Below are 21,488 nucleotides of genomic sequence, written 5' to 3'. Positions count from 1 at the left end.
CTACAAAACTATCCCTGTATGGTGGCTCTGGAAGGTGAGTCAGGAAAGTAGTAAGTTTGAGGTCAGCCTGGGCAGCTACTAATAAGACCTTGTCTCAGAAAAAAATACTTTTTAAAAAGAAAAGGATTGGGACCAGGTCGTGGCACATTCCCGTCATCCCAGCAGCACGGGAGGCTGAACAGTAGGATCCTAAGTTAAAAGCCAGCTTCAGCTACTTAATGGTGACCAAAGCAACTTAGTGAGACCCTGTCCTGTCCCCCGCCCCCTGGAAAAAAAGAAGAGCTGCGAAAATGGCTCTGTGTCAGACTCTTGGTTAATTTCTGGTACCACCACCACTATCACCACCAACAACAAAAAGGACCACATATGGATCTCAATGGTACGTCCTTGCCTGGCATTTGAGATGCCTTGGTTTCAATCCCCAGTGCCAAAGAGAAACATTCTGTGTCTCTTATCTCTTCTATAAAGGTTTTCTAAAATAAAGTCTTAGGGACACGGACTTTCTCCAAGGGCTACTTATGTGTTTCAGTCACCTATGTATTCATTATATGTATTTTAAAAGTTTGGTTCATCTATTAAACAAAGATGTTTATATGTTTGTATTAGAATACTCTTGGTTATTGCCTTCAAAGTAGAAAAACGAATTTCAGTTTTGGTTCTATCAGTGATGTTTTTGACAAATGTTTTAATTGTTAGATCCTGAAGTCTTTTCTGTAAGCATTTCACAAATCGCAAAGCCCTACAATGTCACTAGCAGCCTTGGTGTAATTTAATGTAGGAAGTTTAAAATGTTTTCTTCTAAGAATATTGCAAATGATGATTTATTTTATGTTGATCAGAAACTTTAATAGATCATAACATGTAAAGTGGAAAATCTTTGGGAAAGTGTCAGATTTTTTTTTTCTTTTTGAAATCTTTCTCAAATTTTTTCTTTCAAAGAGAAGATAGAATTCTCAGACATTTAAAGGTATTCTTTTCTAAGTGCTCCTGTGACAGAGAATAAGTGATTTTTCTCAACTTTAAAATAAAATCATTTTCATGATTGACTCTATTCTCACTTTTACTTGTGATTATTGCATTTAAGAAATAGGCAGAACAACTAAACTAGTAACTATACTAGTAAATATTCAGATGCCACTGTCATTCATAGAATATAGCATATTAAATACTGAAGAAAAAGTATGTATGACATAGGATAATAAATACCTTGTGTTTCAGTAGCATAAATAATCATAAATTATCCTTTCTTAAAATATTAGAATCTCTTTTTTTTTCCAGTTGCAGATATATTTAACAATTAACTTTAAAAAAGTATTTGGAACTTATATATCCTATATGATTCACTCTACAAAACAATCTACTTACCTTAATCTTCCTATAATTTCGTTTGTCGAGTGAGTCTTAAATTTTTGACTGATAATTTAACTCAGTTTTGAATTTCTTTTCAATCTCAGGGACTAATTTAAGCCTTAAGGAATTCATAGTGACTAACAGTCATATTAATGTTGACCACTATTCTTTTTGGTGTATTATAAAAATATTTTTTAACCAGTTTTTTTGTATTTTTCAATGAACTCATGAATTGTTGCTGAAATTATTTTTGTGTGGATATCAGGGATGATTCAGGTTCGCCTGCCTTTTCCAGGTACATGAAGACATTCTGTGTGTCCTGGTCCTTTCTGAAATTCAGGAGACTTATCCAAGAACCATGCCACTCTTCTAATCTGGTATGTTGTTTCTCCTATTACCCAGGACTTTTGAGATGTACAGATACATCTGGAAATTCTATCACTTACTTATTTTCAACAATAGACTTCCTTCTGAGGGAAGAACATGAAAGAGAACAAGGTTGCCCCTGCCCTTGGGAATTCGGATATAATTTATGTTCTGATCCCTTTATCTCTGACTGTTCTCAAACTATGCAACAGCTCTATTTTCAGAGGTTAGACACTTTAATTTGATTCACCGGGTAACTTTGAAATCTACTTTTTAATTTCTTGCAATACACATATTGTATCACGAGAAACAGGATTTTAAAGCATAAAGGTCAAGAACTGAATTTATTCCACTATCATTTGAGATACCATTCCTGAATTTAATAAAAATGCAAATATCCAATAGTAAGGCAAGGGCCTCAGTTATTAAAAAGAAATATGAATAATTAAAACTGTGGGATTTTTTTGTTAATATTATCCAGACTGAGATAAATAAGATGACAGAGAAAAAAGTACAATTATGGAGAAACTTAATACTCCTCTAAACATGTTTTTCTTTATATAAAGCATCAAAATATTTATTTTAAGCAGAATAGTGATATGTCAGTTTTAATAAAACACTGATTACAACAGAAGCAATTGTCTTTTTGATAGAATGATTACATTTGGAAGAAAAGATGAACAACATTGGGCAGGAAGACTGTGGCTACACTTTGGGTGTGAAATGAAGGTTCCAGTACTGGTGGTAGCAATGTGACTAAAAAATAAAGAACAGACTTAAGAGATTTATACTTACATAACTTGATGTGATTGGTGAGGGAAGAGGAACAGGACTTTCAAGTCTACATTGTGACTTTCTGCCATCATCTTATTCTATGTTCCCCACAAAAATGTCCAGTGATTCCATGGAAACCATTCTTGCTGCAGAGCAGGAATTGCCACAGCCTCAGGCTGAGACAAGGTTTGGAACAGAATGTGACAGTCATGAGAAACAAGTTTAACACAGGAAGCCATGCCAGAAGAACAACTGGCAGGAGCAACTGAAATGGAGGGGGAGAGTGAAGCAAGAGTCCCTTTTTTTTTTTTAGAGTGAAAAGAAGTCAAGGCTTTGTCCAAACTGAGTCTCCAGCAGGTTACCAAGGTTACTAGAGTCACTATCCAGAAATCTAAGAACATCTTATTTGTCATTACAAAGACAGGTATCTACAAGAGCCCAGCTTCAGATACCTAAATCCTTTCGCTGGAGGCAAAGATGGAGAATTTATCTCAGCAAGCACAGTTAGCAGCTGCGAAGAAATTCAAAGTTCAAGGTGAAGCTCCCTCCTACATTCAGAAAGACACTCCTACTCTAGCTGTACAAGAGGAGAATGAAGAGGGAGAGGTCGATGAAATCTTAACTGGGTATATATATAGTTCAGAGAGCATTTGTAAGTCTAAGAATGTCCCTTAAAATTCAGAAAACTTTACAAGAACAGTCAAAGGAAATCAGTGTAAAAAGCAACTAGGTTCAGTCCAAAAACACCAGGAGGCTTTTGGCAAAAAAGTATAAGCTGCATATGACATTGACTTTATGTATTCGGCTCATACATTTTCTGTTCGCTAAAGCCAGTTTATCACTATTTGTTGTTATCAGCTGATGTTGGTAACAAAAGTTATAATAAAAAACAGCAGTGGAAGTTAAGGACACAGAATTGGTGGTTTTAGAGGCAAATGTTTAGAGAGCAAAGTCAGTCTGAGCCTTAAAGAACAACATCAATCATCTTGTAATACTGTAGTAGAATCAACAGTGTAACCTTCTAAAATCTGGCATTGACTGATTGATTGGTTGATGTGTAAGGCTTGACTCTTTTATGTACCGGGTTTTTTTGTAATGAAAAGAGGATATGCTTAGATTTCTGGATAGTGACTTTAGTAAACTTGTCAACTAAATTACAGCTATGAATTGTAGCTTGGTTTGACTTTGTACTGTTTCTATTATTGATAAAGTTATGGCCTCGTGTTGGATGAAAAAATAAAAATCTCTGCATTTTGGACTTCCAGGCTAGGTATCTGAAAGACTGTGAACACATCTATGCAGAAATTGCACAGAATACTTTATAATGACTTATTAGAGTTATAAGTGGGATAGTTAAAAACTGCTTTTGACAGCAGACAAAACAGCCCAAACCATGAAATTAATGAGAATGAACATATAAGAAAAGGAACTTTATTGTCATGTTTTAACACTGCTGTTTTTTATTATACTTTTGTTACCAACATCAGCTGTTAACAACAAATAATGATAAATTGGCTTTAGTTAACAGAAATTGTATTGGCAGAATATATGAAGCTAATGTTACCTGCAACTTTATCCTTTGTTGCCAAAAGCCTACTGGTGCTTTTGGACTTAACCTAGTTGCTTTTTACACTAATTTTCTTTGACTGTTATTGCAAAGTTTTCTAAATTTTAAGGGGTATTCTTAGACTTACAAACACTCACTGAACTATATGTATCTAATAGTGCAAAAATTTTAAGTATACTTAGTTAATAAATTATCAATCATATATAAAAGGTGAGAGAGACTGAAGCAATGAAATTCAGGAAACAAAACAGAATGCATTACATACAAAATAGGAGAGAGCTATTTTTTTTTTTTTTTTTTTTTTTTTTTTTTTTTTTTGTAGTTCAGTTTCTCTGTACAAAACAGAGACCTAATAAAATATAAGGTTTAGAAAAGTTCAAGGGAGTCAAGTTTTGGTAGTGTTTTACAGAGACGTATTGGTTAAAGTCAGCTGTTTAAGTGTGGTTATTCAAGTGAGACTGTTGATTAGCTGGTGGAGCATTCAATGCAGTTTACATTGATTGTCTCAGTTGCAAATGTATCCGCTAACCTGGAAAAGGTTTAGAAGTGTTATTGGTTCAAAGGTCCAATTGATTAAACTGAATGAGGTTGACACCAATAAATTTAATTAGATTAAAAAAAGAACCTGATTGTTACTTCTTTCTGTGATTACAAAATAATCTCTTTCTGGCAGAGTAGGGAATTCAAAAAGGTTCAATGTAAAACACATCCATATCTATGGTCTACAGTACAAAATATAGAACAATATTGAAAGCCTATATAAGCCTTCTTTATGTTCCTTGAAAATCAGGAGCATTTCCCATTCCACCCATTCCAAAGTAATCACTATCAAGAATTTCAAGTTCATAGATAAGTTTCAGTAATTCCAATGGTGTCTGAATTTTATGAATCAAAACAGAAAATATAAAAGAACTATTTAATTATGAGAATAACTCATTATGAATTTTATATATCAATAGCTTGTTAATTTTCAATGATGTAGGATATTCCATTTAATGACTGAATAACTCAAAACATTTTTGTATTACCTTTATTTTTTTTTGGTTACTATGAATAATAATTCTCTCAACATTATTGTGCATATTTTACTATCACACTGATTTCCAGTGAAGTTATAAAATGAATTACTAAAAAAAATTAATGAGAAGACCTATTACTTTTCATCCCAACCCATATTTGGTATTATAGTGATATCTCACTCTTTTTATTTGCATTCATTTAATATAAAATGGATTTGAGGTTTATTTTAATGTTGACTGTAGACTTTCTATATAAAATTGGACTCATACACAATTTCTATTAGATGGTCTTTTGTTTTTATTATTTTGGAGTTATTTTATATTATGGAAGGGCATTCTTTTACTATTGATCTTAAGTATCCTTTGTCAAAATCAAGTTTCCAGGTAGGCACGGGCAATTTATATACTAGCACTACTTGTTCATTCTTTATGTATATCACAGTATCTTAATTACTATGTTTTTATAACATCAGGAAACTTACAGTTTCTTTTCTTCTTATTTCAGTAGGATTGGCTGTGGTATTTTGAATTTCCACATAACATTATCTGTTGAAATGCCACTAAAATTTACTTTCATAAATAATTTTGTAAGATTTAATTATATAAAGTATAATTTACTTGAACAAATTATGAAGATTGACTTAGAAAAAAAATTAAAAAGCAAAGTTTTTCAGTCAGTCTACAGGGTAAATCAATTTATTTAAATAGATTTTCTTAATTTATGGTAATTTTTTGTTTGATGCTATATCTCTTCTTATACCTCCACATTTGATTTTATGTTACTATGCATTTGCTTTGTTTAAATTTAATTTTGCTTTTTAAAAAGTTTATGTACATTAACTTTATGTTCAGCTAACTTTGCCAGTTTTAATTACTGTTTTAAGTCATTTATCTGTTGGTTCTTTTTGATTTCTTATAAGCCTAATTATGCTTTGGCAATTAGTAATGATTTATTTTTATCTATTCAAACTTTATACAATAGGTACTGAAAGGATAAAGTTTCTAAGCTGGAAAGCTTGAATTAAAATGTAAAAGATTAGGTATTATTAAGTTCCTCTGTTACACCCAGAACCTGAAATTCCTGAGATAGTTAAGACAACGCCCTACTGGCCATTTAGCCTAGGGCCCTGTGCAGTTTGTCACAGGGCCCGAACCAATCAGTTTGAATGTGTACCCCGCTTAGGAATGACCAATCACCCCCACCCAACCTGTTCCCGCCAATGAATGTGCCAATCATGTCAGTTTTTGTTCAATATCCCGAGCCTCATAATGATTTGTTTTGATGTATGCAAAGCCCACCGCCCTCTCCAGAAAGTGTACTTAAGCTCTGCTTGACCTCTGCTCTGAGCTCTGGGCTGCTCTCCCTTCTTGAGTGAGCACGAAGCCCCAGCGCGCTGGAATGGATCCCCAATAAATCCCCTTTTGCCAATTGCATGGAGCCAGTCTCTTGTGTGGTCTCTTTCTCCCTCCGCTGGACCCTTACATTACATAGCTATTAAGTATTGTATGTGCTTCTTTTACTTATGTCCTTATTGAATAGCATCTTGAAGAAAGTGATGATGAAAATCTAATAACTTTGACTGTGGTGATGTCTGCAAATATCTCTGGCTAAAAACATGAATTTCTGGCAGTGTGTCACCTGTGCAGAATATGAATTTCTATGACCATATCAGGAATTTATCTGTATATTTATTAATATTATTATGGAATCTTATTGTCAACTACTCAACAATCCAAATGCTAGAATTTTGGAGTCCCTGGCTAAATATTTACCATGATTTGCACCTGGATAACTAGTGAATTTTTAGAGAACATGGTGGAAGAAAAAGATTCTAAGGTATGTTTTAAAGAAATTATCATATTTTCAAAGAGAAATAGATATATAGCCTATCTCTAGAAATATGGGGAAAACTCAATGGAGTACATATATTATAACAATTTCGCTTTGACTTAGAATTAAGTGGTAGATGGCTAAAGATATGTTAAAGACATAATTTTTTGTTCTGGACTTTTGGGAATAAAATATGTAGACATTGTCACAGGATTGGTTACAGGTCAATGAAAATTGGATTGAGACTTTCCTGTGGATTTTTATAAAACTGGGTACCAAAGCTTGTAACCTCAAAATTAAAGCTAGACGACCCCATTGAATTTCCTACAATGGATCCGACCTTATACACAACAGATCTTCCTTTTCCATGCACTAAATTATTTATAGAAAAATGATTTCAAACATAAAAATCTACAAAATCCATAGAAAAAAAAGCATCATGTGTCATACTTCTGACCATACTGGATATTTAAATATTATGTTTCATAAAACTGAAGGACATAGCAAGTTATTACCTTAAAAAACATGGAAATTCCCCAAGAATAACTGAGGTATGTGCATGTGTGTGTCTCTCTGTGTGTATGTGTGTGTGTCCTTGTCCACACAACCACACCTATAATCTGTACAAATTTATTTTAATAGTTTTATATTTTTTTTGTCAGTGGAGAGAAGTGTTATGGATATACAACTTGAATATATTAATCATTTATAGTACCAAACACATGTACACTGACTAAAGTCATAAAATCTCCCTCTGGCTTGCATGCCTTTCCATACTCTGTTAGAAAACCTTGTCGAGATAAATGCTGACACAGCTGTGATAAATCATTTAGCTACATTGCTAAGATGAACAGACAGGGATATAAATAGCTTTCAAAAATACAGCATAACCTCAGGGTTTTTTTTATCCAACAAATAAGATTTAAGTAGATATTTTTACAACATAAAATTTTGATTTTTCACTCAAAATAATATTTTCATGTTTCCTTCCATTAAGCATATTCTATGTAAGCAGAAGAATTTATTCTCTCACATTATTGGGAACATATTCCTAAGATGCTGCTCTAAGCTAATATCTCCTTATTGTAGCAGCCTCTTGTCAATGCTGTAATAATTTATAATGAGACAAAAATGTCCAGGCACCATAGACTTTACTAATAACTTTTAAGGTTTAAAATTGAGAACTTGAACCAATTATTGCAATATCAAATGAAAGTAATATATATTTGGTGGCAAGGGATTCATAGTATTTTATTTATACCCTTATAGTACATATCATAACTCCTGGTGATAAATAATTACACTATAGCCAGGAGGAGTACACACAGGATTCAATTATTATTGGGATAGTGGAAGGGGTCTGCAATTGTAGCAAGCAGAAAGGCTGTATTATTTTTGTAAACATATGACTTACATTTATAATATTCCCTTTTGGAACACTGAAAATTGGTAACACTTTTGAAAATAAAACCTGAGGTTACAACTGACACATACTAGATTTTTCTTGGTGAAAATCTATGCTCCAGACAACTGAAATTCTTAAAAGGGTGTCAGGAAATGTATTTATGATAGTTAACAAAAACAATCCAAGTGTTACAGGACTGAAATGTGAAGAATTGATGTACTATACAACACAAAATATTGAAAACATTTTAAAAATTCCTTGACTTGAAAACATGTTAAAATACATGTAGACACAGAAAAAGTAGTACTGATCAAAAATAAATAAATAAATAAATAAACAAACAAACAAATAAATAAATAAGAAAAGGAGTGGGCAGGAAGGGGAAGGAAGAAGCAGACCATCTGAACATTGTATAGCAGAAACTGAAGTTAGGCCATATGTAGGAAAGTAGAGAAATACAGCTGGATTAAAAAACCCAGATCCCATGATTGGAGTCTTATAGCCTGAGTATGTCCAAAACTGAAAAGACTACAAATGTAAAATGAGCATTGGGCACAGCAATCCTTCTCAACCAGACCCCAGCCTGTCTAGGGTCTGGAAGTATGGATCCATACCAAGTAACCTACACATATTAGGAATCATACATGGAAGAACAATAAGTAGAGTGCTTGCTTAGGAAGCTCTAGTCAAAAGGAGATGCATGGAATTTTGCAAGGTCAAGTAAAATGTATCTTCTGTGTAAGATGATTTTAAAATCAAGTTTTACAAAGCATTAAAATAAAGTCAAAATATTGGACAAATATGAAATACTCAGTAAACCAAGAAACAAATACTAGAGTATGTAGAGATAAAGCAAAATAAAAAGACTGTAACATGAATAACTGTATGATCTACAAAAAAATAGTGTATTACAATATTTATGTCCCACCTAAATTGATGTTGAAACTAAATATTCAATGCAACAGTATTGAGAGGTGAGGCTTTTAAGAGGTTACAACCTCATATGTGGACTAGTGCTTTATTAAAAATTTTCAGGGACTAATTTACCATCCTGTCTCTTGCCACATTATTACATAGAGTTAATCTCTTCCACAGGATGCAAAACAAGGTGCTATCTTGGAAGCACAGAGTAGCCTCTTGATCTTGGATTTCCCAACCTCTAAAATTATGAGAAGTAATTTTCTATTATTTATAAATTACCTAGTCTGTGGCATTATGTCTCACACCACAAATAGACCAAAACCACAATCATAAAACAAATGTTTTAAAAATAAGTCTATAAATCTTTATTAATAATGAATTAAAAATGATAGATATAAAAAGTTGCACTTACCATAAAAAGGACAGGGTACCCATAGGAGAAAATGTGTTAGAATTAAGACTTATGAACATTTTACAGTTACCACAGAAACATCTATACAACAAAGATGAAAAGTCAAGAGAATTTAAGCTTGGGTTTAACTAAAATTAATGAGGTTTAGAATTAAAAAATTAAAAGTTTGCATAGTTCTAAGTATATAATGAGGAGAGGAGCAGAAATAGGTGGAAAAAAGTGCTAAAGTATGAATTGTCAGATTAAAGCACTAAGCAAATTAAAGCCCTTGAAGTTATTGTAACAAAACTTCTTAAAACTACAAGAGAAGCAAAGAGACAGAAGAATCAAACATTACAGAGGAACACCATGCATTTTAATTACTGTGATGAAAATTCATATTTATATGTTTATGTTTGTGTGCTCATAGCTTGTTAGCTAGCTAGCTGAATGATGACTGGACAGAATGGAATGAATGAATATATAGATAGATTTACATGTCTCTCTATTGACATTTTACAATGTACATATGTAAAACATAGGAAAGGTCATGTAACCAAATGTTTTAAAGTGAAACAAAGTCATATTAAATTATGACATAATTTTGGTCTTTTAGAGGAATGTATTTGTTAAATAAACAGTTTCTTTTTCTTGATTTTTTAGCAATATAATTGAATGAGCTAGATTCAAAAGAGCCCTCTGAAAAATTCTCTATGTTTAATGATTTACAGATTCATTTCTGTCATTGTTCGCTATTTGTCTATGCTTTCTTAAAAATTGTTATCCATTTGTTATTTTAGGTTGACACCTAACAAATGCTTAAACACCAGCAAATTCTTATATGTTCTATCATTAGATTTTAATTAATTAATATATATCAAATATATTAATTTCTAACAGATAAACTGAAGACATAAATCTTTCTAAATTGAATACATTTTGAAAGTATGAAAGAGCTGGCACAATGGTGAACACCTGTAATTGCAGCAAATGAAACAAAAGGATTGCAAGTTTGAGGCCAGTCTTAGCAACTTAATGAGACCCTCAGCAACTTTTCAAAACCCCTTCTCAAAATAAAACTTAACTGGGGAATACAGCTCAGGGGTAAGGTGCCTCTGATTTTAATCACAAGTACCATTAAAAAAGTAAAAAATCATTCAAATTTATTCCATTTTTTTTCATATATGCCTTTTTAATCTTCAATAATTTCCATTGTGTTCAAAGACTATAATTCTCGTAAATTCATCTTGGTTTAAAGTGAGATTGACCCTATTAATACACATAAAATAAATATCATAACAGAATTTATTTTTGATTGGGAAAGACTAAACACTCTACTATCAAAAAAATTGTATTGATTTAAGCAGAGAAAAAACATTGTCTGTTAGTTAAAAGTTATGCTTTTCTAACTTGGAAGCCTGCTGCATTCATGAGATTCATGGACCCTGATTTCTTCTTTCTTACTGCTCCACCTAATTTCTGGCATTAAAATAATCTTAACCACCAAAGCAATAAACCAAGAATGAATAAATAGAGTTCAGGCAAATCAGTTCAGTTAATACAACTAAAGGGAAAAAGGGAATGTACAGGTTGTTCAAATAGCTTTTAAGTAACACAGGTAGATATTGAACCCACCACTTCTGCTCACATGGAATATTTGGAGACATGCAATGTAAAAGTGTCATGGGGGGGCCGAAAAATTTCTTTCCTAGCTTGTGGTCCACGAAACCCTGAGCCCATAAAAAAAGATAGATAGGTTCAAATGGGCCAATAATATCCTTTGGCTTAAAGTTCATATAAAAATTTATTATTTTTGACTTTCTGAAACTGTATCAAGATATACTTAGTTGTGCACACCCAAAATTATCTAATCACATCTCAGAAGATCTGGGTAGCAACTTCATCCTCTAAATATCTTGTTTGTTATCTATTTTTTTCTAATATTAACAAGGTACTGGGCAGATAGTTTCTTCAGATTGACCCCTAGTTGCCAAAAATATTGAAACAAACAATGATGACAACAAACACAATCTCGTCTCCTTCCTACAGGCTAACTACTTCTCATTCTCTCCTTCTGGCTTTGAATAATGCTTTCAAATTGATGTTCTGGAGTTTCTTTTATTATTTATTTAATTATCAATTTATTGGTACCAGGGATTGAACCCAGACATGCTTAATCACTGAGCCACATTCAAACCCTTTTTAAAATATTTCATTTATAGATAGGGTATCCTTAAATTGCTTAGGGCCTCACTAAGTGGCTGATGCTGGTTTTGAACTCAAGATCCTCTTCTCTTAGCCTCCTGATCTACTGGGATTACAGGCATGTGACACCACTCCCAGCATGGGGTTTATTTTATTTTTGGATTGACATAGAATATTTGTACCTATTGGGGATATAGCTCAGTTGGTAGAGTGCTTGTCTTGAACGCATAAGGTTCAATCCCCAGCACCACCAAAAAATAAAATGAAATAAATAAACAATAGGAGTCTTGTGCTTTTATTTTAAAAAGTATTTGAACATATTTATGGAATATAATGAGAAGTTTTGATTCATGTACACATTGGATAGTTAATGACTCATGGTCATGGCATAGCCATCATCTTAAATCTCACCATTTCTTTACAGTGAACGCGTTGCACATTAGTCTCTTCTAACTCTTTTATAAATTATATTCATTCCAATGTGCCATAGAATAACAGGATTTTTTTTACCCTGTAAAACTATAACATTTCCTGACTAACTTCTTTCTCTTCTCTATACCCATTTTTCTCCTTAGTCTTTCACAACCACCACTCTACTCCCAACTTCTAAGAATTCAACATTTTTTGACTGCATATATGAGTGAAATTGTTTTTTTCTTTTCTGTTTGACTTATTTCAGTTAACATGATGTTTTCCAAGTGTATCCATTTATTTTCAAATGACAGAATTTCATGCTGTTTAAGCCACTAAGAGTTACATGCCCAAATGAAATGAAAACATTGTCAAAACAACACATGCATTTTCATATTTATTGAAGCAATATTCAAAATAGCCAGAATATGCAGCACATCTAAATGTCCATCAACAGACAAACTGATAAATAAATGCGTGTATGGACAATGGAATATTACTTGGCAATAAAAGAGAATAAAATCATGGCATTTTTAGGTAAATGGATGGAGTTGGAGGATATAACGCTAAGTGAAGTTAGCCAATCCCCCAAACCCAAATGATAAATGTTTTCTCTGATATATGGAAGCTGATTCATAGTGGGGTTGGAAGGAGGAACATGGAAGGATTAGATGAATCTTAGAAAGGGGAAAGGGGTGGGAGGGGAAGGTAAGAGCATGAGGGTAGAAGAGATGATGCAATGAGAGTTACCTAATGTAACCTAAGTACACGTATGAAGACACAAATGGTGTGAGTATACTTTGTATACAACCAGAGATACGAAAAATTATGATGCATATGTGTAATATGAATTGTAATGCATTCTACTGCCATATATAACAAATTGCAATAAAATAAATGTGTGTATTGACATAAATACATATTATATACACATTATATATGTGTGTGTGTGTGTGTGTGTACAGAATAACAGAATTATGTTGTGTCATGAAAAGGATACTTTGGAATTTTTAGTTTAGAAAGAGAAGCATCAGCTTTGACTTTTTATCTACTGAACTTGAATAAAAAGTCAAGATTTCTTATGAGCAAGGAGACCCATATAATCCTGATAAATTTTAAGCCTGTGAGTGAAGTCTTTTGGATGTTTCAGCCCTTGTCAATTTCTGACTGGAATTACTTGACAGGCTTCAAGTAAGAATAACCTTCTAGGTTATGTCTCAGCAAGGATAGACAGAGTCCGGAAAAGTCATTGTTGTTTTAAGCAAATAAGTTTTGAAGGTTTCTTATGAAAACTATATAGCAATATATACCTAAAACAATACATAGATATATTTGCATAAAAATAAGGAACAAAGAGTTTTCTACTCAGTTTATATTCTGTAGATATTTGATTTTGAAAATCATGTTAACAGCATATTATTGCCTAATTTGCAATATTTTGTTCCAGCAAATAAAGATGCTTTGATTTGCTATTTCATTGACACAGATGTCTCATCACAAAGAAGTGAGTACTAGTCTCCTTATGATTCTACTTAGATAATTGGCATATTCTTGTCAGTTTGGGTCAGCTCATTACTGTTAAAATAAAGATTAAATACGAGGATTTGGAACAATAACTTAGAGGTAAGAATCACTGCCTTGTGGAATAGCAGAGCAAATTCTTAAACTTTTGTACAAAGCTCTATGTACCTGAACTGTAAACCTAGTTTATTAATAGGGTAGATTTACAAGAAGATAATGATCATAAAGCAACTTAGATATTTAACTTTGACCCACAAAACAATGATAATAACAGTGATTCTCCATGTGATTGCAGAAGCACAGCAAACCATGAAAAATGAATCTATATACAAAATAAATGAGTATTCTAATGAGGACAAATTGTTGTCTATCCATGCAGAAAGCTATTCAATATAATCAGCTATTAACCAGAAACCTATCTGGCTCCTCTTAGGAAAGGTTATACCCAGAGATTCATCATTAGTTTCATTATTACAGGTTAGATAGCAACTCTTAACTTTTCATTTTTAAATCCAGACCTTTAACATGTTGCTTTTTCCAAGTTGATTAACAAATGCTTCTGGTATAGATTATATATGGAGCCATATTCAATTTCTATATCAGATTGAAAAAATTCTGCTTTTTGAGAACTCTCACACAAAATTTTCAATGTTTATTCAAAATTGTGAATATATTTTGTCTGATGTTTAGATTAATGACAAGACTTTTGAAAATATTCATATTGATGATAATTTAATGTAAAACAAAAATATACTGCTTTTTTTTCAAGACTTGCAAAAAATAATCTGATTTTACAAACCAAGCTACAAAATCTCTTGTTGGCATTTAGCTCCATATGAGGATTTTATCTTAACATTAATTGTACCTTACATTTTTAATAAAATTATAACCGAAAGTTTAAAAATAGTAAAAAAGAGATCCAAACAAAAAAAAATCACATTAAGATGTGAAAATATATTAGAAACTGAAGTTGTCTGAAATTTACAGATTTGACTTTTATTGCCATTCCATACCTTTCAAATTGATTATTGTTTTAACATAAGTATTACCTTATTTCATAGAAATCCAATTATAATTTATATAGTGTGTACTTTGGTATTTTTCATTTAGTATAGGATTTTGAAATCCATCCATGTTGTTATTTCTGTTAATGCATGATTCTTTTGTTTGCTCTATAGTCTTTAATATATGTTTAAATTTTAAAAATGCCCATTTTTTTGCAATGTGTGATAGGCATTTGTTTCCAAATTTTAGGTGTTGTATAAACAAGACCTCAATGAACATTAATGTGGTATTCTTTTTCTGAACTTATGTGCCATTTCTATGGTAAAACATCCAGAAGTGGGATTGATGGGTTTTATGATAAGAATAGGTTTAAATTTGTAGCATTTCTACTCACAGAGTATGATAATCTCTGCCTCTGGTCTAAATATTTAATCAAAGATTTCTAATGCAACTGATAATAAATTTGCTTTGCAATTTTTAAAAATTATTTAATATATATTCCCCTCATCTTTTTTCATCTGTGTCTGACCTTCTTATTATTATATTTATTAAGGAATTTTAATAAACTTTATTTTTATATCACACACAAATAAAAAGGTAAAATTAAAATAGTATGCATTTCAAATAATTTAAAATAATTTTACTATATTTTTCTTATAATTTTATAATTATTTGTATTTGGTGAAATATTTTTCTAGGATATATGTTCATAAATCACTCTTCATAGTTTTTATACTGCTGTATATAAAATATAGAATACTTTCAAATAAATAAATTAATAGCCTGTGCTTTATAAATAGTCAACATAGATGTTTGTACAAATGCATACACTTATATGTGTAAACATGTACGGTGTATTTTAAAGTCCACAATAAAAGTTTGCATAATAGTTAATGCAATAAAAAGAACATAAGATTAAAAATACTTCAACTTTGTAAGATTTTCATATGTAGAATTTTGAATTTTGGACTGAGGAATCTTTCTTTAAAACTGACCTATTATTATTATTATTATTATTATTATTATAATTATTACTATAGTATTCTGAAAGACCTTTAATGAAGAGCTAATACCGATACTCTTCAAATTATTTCATGAAATAGAAAAACAAGGAGCACTTCCAAACTCATTCTATGAGGCCAATATCATCCTGATTCCAAAACCAGGCAAAGACACATCAAAGAAAGAAAATTTTAGACCAATATCTATAATGAAAAAATATCTCAAATGAACTAATATCTCTAATAGATGTAAAAATTCTCAATAAAATTCTGGCAAATTGAATACAAAAATATCATGCATCACAATCAATTTGTGTTCATCCTAAGGATGAAAGGTTGTTTCAAAATATAGAAATCAAAAAATAAGTCACATTAATAGACTTAAAAATAAGAATCATATGATCATCTCAACTGATGCAGAAAATGCATTCTCAAAACACTAGAAAAAACTAGGGATAACAGAAACATATCTCAACATCATAAAACCTACTTATGCTAAGCTCAAGGCCTTCATCCCTCTAAATGGAGAAAAATTGAAAGCATTCCCTCTAAAAATGGGAACAAGACAGGGATTCCCTCCTTCACCATTTCTATTTAACATAGTTCTTGAGACACTGGCCAGAGCAATTAGACAGACAAAAGAAATTAAAGAAATACAAATAGGAAGAGAAGAATGCAAATTCGCACTATTGGCAGACAATATGATTGTACACCTAGAAGATCAAAAAATTTCCACCAGAAAACTTCTAGAAATAGTACATGAATTCAGCAAAGTAGCAAAATATAAAATCAACACCCATAAATCAAAGGCATTTCTTTATATCAGTGACAAATACTCTGAAAGTGAAATGAGAAAACTACCCCATTTAGTCTCAAAAAAATTTAATAAATAAAATACTTGGGAATCAACCAAATAAAAGTGGTTAAAGACCTCTATAATGAAAACTACAGAACACTAAAGAAAGAAATTAAAGAATACCTTAGAATATGGAATCCCTTTTTCTATATATCCCTTGTTCTTGGATAGGCAGAATTTATATTATCAAAATGACCATAGAATCAAAAGCACTATACAGGATTAATGCAATTCCAATTACAATCCCAATGACATTCCTCATAGGAAGTAAAAAGACAGTCATGAAATCTATCTGGAAAAAATAATAAACCCAGAATACCTAAGCAATCCTTAGCAAGAAGAGTGAATTAGGTGGCAATACTAGAACAGATGTTGAACTATACTCTAGAGCAATAGTAAGAAAAACAGCATGATATTGGCACCAAAATAGACTGGTAGACCAATGGCACAGACTAGAGGACACAAAGACTAACCCACATAATTACAATTATCTTAAATTAAACAAAGGTGCCAAAAACATACATTGGAGAAAAGATAGTCTATTCAACAACTGAAAATCCATATGCAACAAAATGAAATTAAACCCCTATTTATCACCATGTACAAAACTCAACACAAAGTGGATCAAAGACCTAGGAATTTAACCAGAAATATGGCATGTAATAGAAGGAAAAGTAGGCCCAAATCTCCTTCATGTTGGATTGGGCGCTGACTTTCTTATTAAGACTCCTATAGTGCAAGAGATAAATCCAGAATCAATAAATGGGGTGAATTCAAACTACAAAGCTTTTTCTCATCAAAAGAAACAATCTGTGAAGTGAATAGAAAGCCTACATCTTGGGAGAAAATTATTACCCCTCACACATCAGATATAACACTATTCTAGGGTATACAAAGAACCCAAAAATCTTTTTAACACCAAATAAAAAAAATACCCAATCAATAAATGAACCAAGGACCTGAACAGACACTTCTCAGAAAATGATATACATTCAATCAAAAAATATATGAAAAAATGTTTCCATCTATAGCAATTGGAGAAAGGGAAATCAAAACTACTCTAAGATTTCATCTCACTCCAGTCAGATTGGCAGGCATTAAGATTACAAACAATAATAAGTATTGGTGAGGATGTGGGGAAAAAGGTATACTCATACATTGCTGGTGGGACTGCAAATTGGTGCAACCAATATGAAAAGAAGTATGGAGATTCCTTGGAAAACTGGGAAGGAAACTGCCAAAGTCTGGCTGGGCACATTTCAGGAGCCACTTGTCAAAAGAAACTAACTTTATTTTTAGAACTACAAACGCCAAACAAAACAGCTCCTCAGGGAAAAAACCCTCAGAGCCCAACTGCCACCACAGGCTTCCACAAGCCTCTCACCCCCACACCAGCCTCTCAACCTCCCACAATCCTCCTGCTCTTGAGGCCGATTGGCTGGGTTGCGTGGGCAGAGCCAAATAAGTCCCCCAATGAGCAGCTCCGTGGAGGAGCCAATCAGCTAGATGTTGCTGGGGCCACTATGAGCCAATCATCAGCTGGCAGTCTGAAGGGCAGGGAAACAGCCCAATGACCATCACCACAGAGGAGCCAATCAGCTAGATGTTGCTGGGGCCACTGTGAGCCAATCATCAGCCAGCAGCTGGAAGTTTGCTGGCAGCTGGAAGTTTGCTGGCAGCTAGAAGTTTGCTGGGGCCCCTTTGGCTGTGGCTCTCAACAGGAAACCACCATTTGACCTAGCTATCCCACTTCTCGGCCTATACCCAAATGACTTAAAAACAGAATATACAAGGATACAGACATATCAATGTATATAGCAGCACAATTCTCAATAGCTAAACTGTGGAACCAACTGAGATGTCCTTCAGTAGATAAATGGATAAAGAAAATGTGACATATATACACAAGGGAATATTAATAACAATTAAAGGAGAATAAAATCATAGCATTTGCAGGTAAGTGATTGGAGTTGGAGATTATCATGTTCAGTGAAGTTAGCCAATCCCCCCAAATCAAATGCAGAATGTTTTATCTCAGTTAAGGAGGCTGAAATAATAATGGGGTTGGGATAGGGCATGGGAGGAGTAGATGAACTCTAGATAGGGTAAAGGGGTAGGAGGGGAAGGGAGGGGCATGGGAGTAGGGAAGATGATGGATTGAGTGGACATTATTACCTTACATACATGTATGAAGACATGAATGGTATGACGATATTTTTATACAACCAGAGATGTGGAAAATTGTGTCATATATGACTAATTTGAATAAAAAATGAATAAAAAATTAAAAACCAAAATCCCAGTGTTAAAAACATTATGTATTATGATATAATAAAATTTTATATTTTATATAAATAAAATTTATAAAGCAAAACAAAAAAAGTTCTATTTTTTTGTAACCTAGTAAAATCTAAATTTCATGAAGAGTGCTGTACAAGATATACTTTCTATCATGTCAAAATTATGTCATAGCCAAATTAATTCTTATCAAGTTATTTAATTATAATTATTTTCCTAGTTGATTTATCTTATAAAGACAAGAGTTACAAATTATGATTTTCTAATCTATGTTAAAAATAAATGTCAGGAAATTCATCAATAATGATAATACATAATTGTCAAGCACATAAATTGTGCAATAGTTTCCACAGTAATTGCAACACTGTTTACAAAAGATAAGGAGTACATATGACAATTTTTGAATTAACAAAGTATTTTAACATATTTATAGTATTTATTTTTAAAGTAATTACTGATATTATGACTAATAAAATCATAATTGTTACAAAAACTGCATTTGTTCAAAAATTTCAATATAAATGAAATGTAGAACAATTTTTTATAGCTTAACTATATATTAATATTGAGTTGCATAATTTTCTTACCTAGAAACTAATTTTTAGGGCATATTAAAACAATATAGAAGAGTACACAAATGTACCCCATTTTACTGCTATTTCAGAATGTTTTTGGTGTCAAAAAATGGTGAAATTAGTGTCTTCTACCCTTAAGGAAGGTCATTTCTTGTAGATTAATTTATGCAACAAAAAAAACATTCTACATTAATCATAATAGGAGCAATTAGCAAACATGTTTTAGTCCTCCAGAACCTTGTCTGTGAATGACAATATACTCATCAAATCTCTTTACTGAACCTAAGTTGTTCAATATTGTCTCTTGTGGCTATGATGATAAATCTAAAAGACCAACCTCATCTATTTCTGTGGCAGGAATTACCAGCTGTGTAATCCAAATAGATTATCTTTCAAATTTAAAGGCAAATAATGATGCAATTATCCATTCACTGGAGATGAGAGTTAAATTTGACATTGATTAAGAGAAATATCTCTATTAGGCAAACAGGTTTGATCTTTATTATTATTTTTTAAAATTTCCTATCTATCTGCATCATCTGGCTATCTATCAGCAAGTACTTTATCAAACATGATCAGATAGCAAGACTCACGAAATTATAGATAATTATAAATTATAATCTCTTAATAGTTCACATTACTGACTTGGTTGTGCACAAAGATACCAGTCCCAATTCAGTTTTCTTATAGCTAGTTTCTTAAGTTAAAAAAATTATATTACTATGAATCAGGTTAAATTACACTCAATGCTGATGTTATTTATAGGAAACAGCACTATAAATATAAGAGGGAAAACTTTCACTTAATTGTTGGTGCAATATTTTATCAATGTAAAATATCTTTCTGAATAACCTGTGGTGTTGAATAAGAGCCTTCTGCATTTTTGAAGCCCTATTAATGAAATAATATTTTGAGAAAGATTTTAAAAAGGAATTGTTTAATAAGTATAAAATGCACTCTCTTCACTATCAATGTAGCTCTGTGAGATACCAGTTATCAAGTCTAATTTTAGATATGATAGTCAAAACAGCAACTTTAAGAAACAGTTTGAAGGATAACTAATTATTAGGGGAAATTAGAAAACGAGTGGGGTTTATCAGACTACAAAATCAGAGCTCTACACCTGAAAGCAATGTTTAATTTTGATCTTTTCTCTTCAGAAAAGTATTTAGAGCTTCAAGGAATTTGAAGAGGTTCTGAATTCATTTTCTTTGAGGAAGCAGAATGTTCATCAAAGAATGAGTTTTTCCATTCTATTTTATTTATTCTATCTTTTTAATGTGTATGTGCTTTTTGTTGTCTCAATCATCATATATTTCAGATAATGCATGTTTGTAAATATTCTTCTCATTATGATCCTTACAATTTAAATACAAACCACAAGTATATTTGGACATTTAGGAAGATGACTAAGAAAACTCCCCAAAATTAGATTTCCTATATTGTTAGTATAGAATTTTTAATTAAATTAAACAATTCCTTTTCAAAATTTTCTTAAACAGTTTCCAAAATGGTGCAAAGGGCGAAAATGACATACATTTTCTTGACAATTCATCATGCACATTGATGTCCGTTGCCAAACTACAAGTGATACTAGTAATATGATAATACTAGTAATACACAATAAAATGAGCATTAGAAGCGAAATGTAGTCACAATTTTTGAATGTGGCATATCTTCAGGTAGCTAACTATGCTCATTATGAAAACCTGCCATTCATATTTTTATTATTCTTGATGTTTATGCTTTTTGTTTCATGTAGTCTTCCAAAAATTTTGGAAATTACATTAATCTTCATTTTTAAATTAATTTTATGTTGAAATCTACATATAAAACCATAAAAATTATACATGTGATGGTAAATTATCATTAATAAGGTCATATCCTTAAATATCTAGCAAATTTTTAACATCAAATAATGATAATTATGACAAATGTGTTATATATTTTTTGATTTATCCATTTCTTTCGAAAAATTTACTGCTCTTCTGT

General features: G+C 31.8%; 1 pseudogene; it reads left to right on the top strand.

Moving 5' to 3' along the window:
* The first annotated feature begins 2,605 nt into the window (after positions 1 to 2,605).
* Positions 2,606 to 21,488, top strand: part of LOC144365112 (nascent polypeptide-associated complex subunit alpha-like) — a 48,367-nt pseudogene continuing 29,484 nt past the window's right edge.

The sequence above is a fragment of the Ictidomys tridecemlineatus genome, chromosome 6 (genome assembly GCF_052094955.1).
Source record: "Ictidomys tridecemlineatus isolate mIctTri1 chromosome 6, mIctTri1.hap1, whole genome shotgun sequence".
NCBI classification, from domain to species: Eukaryota; Metazoa; Chordata; class Mammalia; order Rodentia; family Sciuridae; genus Ictidomys; species Ictidomys tridecemlineatus.
The sequence above is the reverse complement of the archived record's forward strand: the minus strand, read 5'-3'. Positions and strand labels throughout refer to the sequence as shown.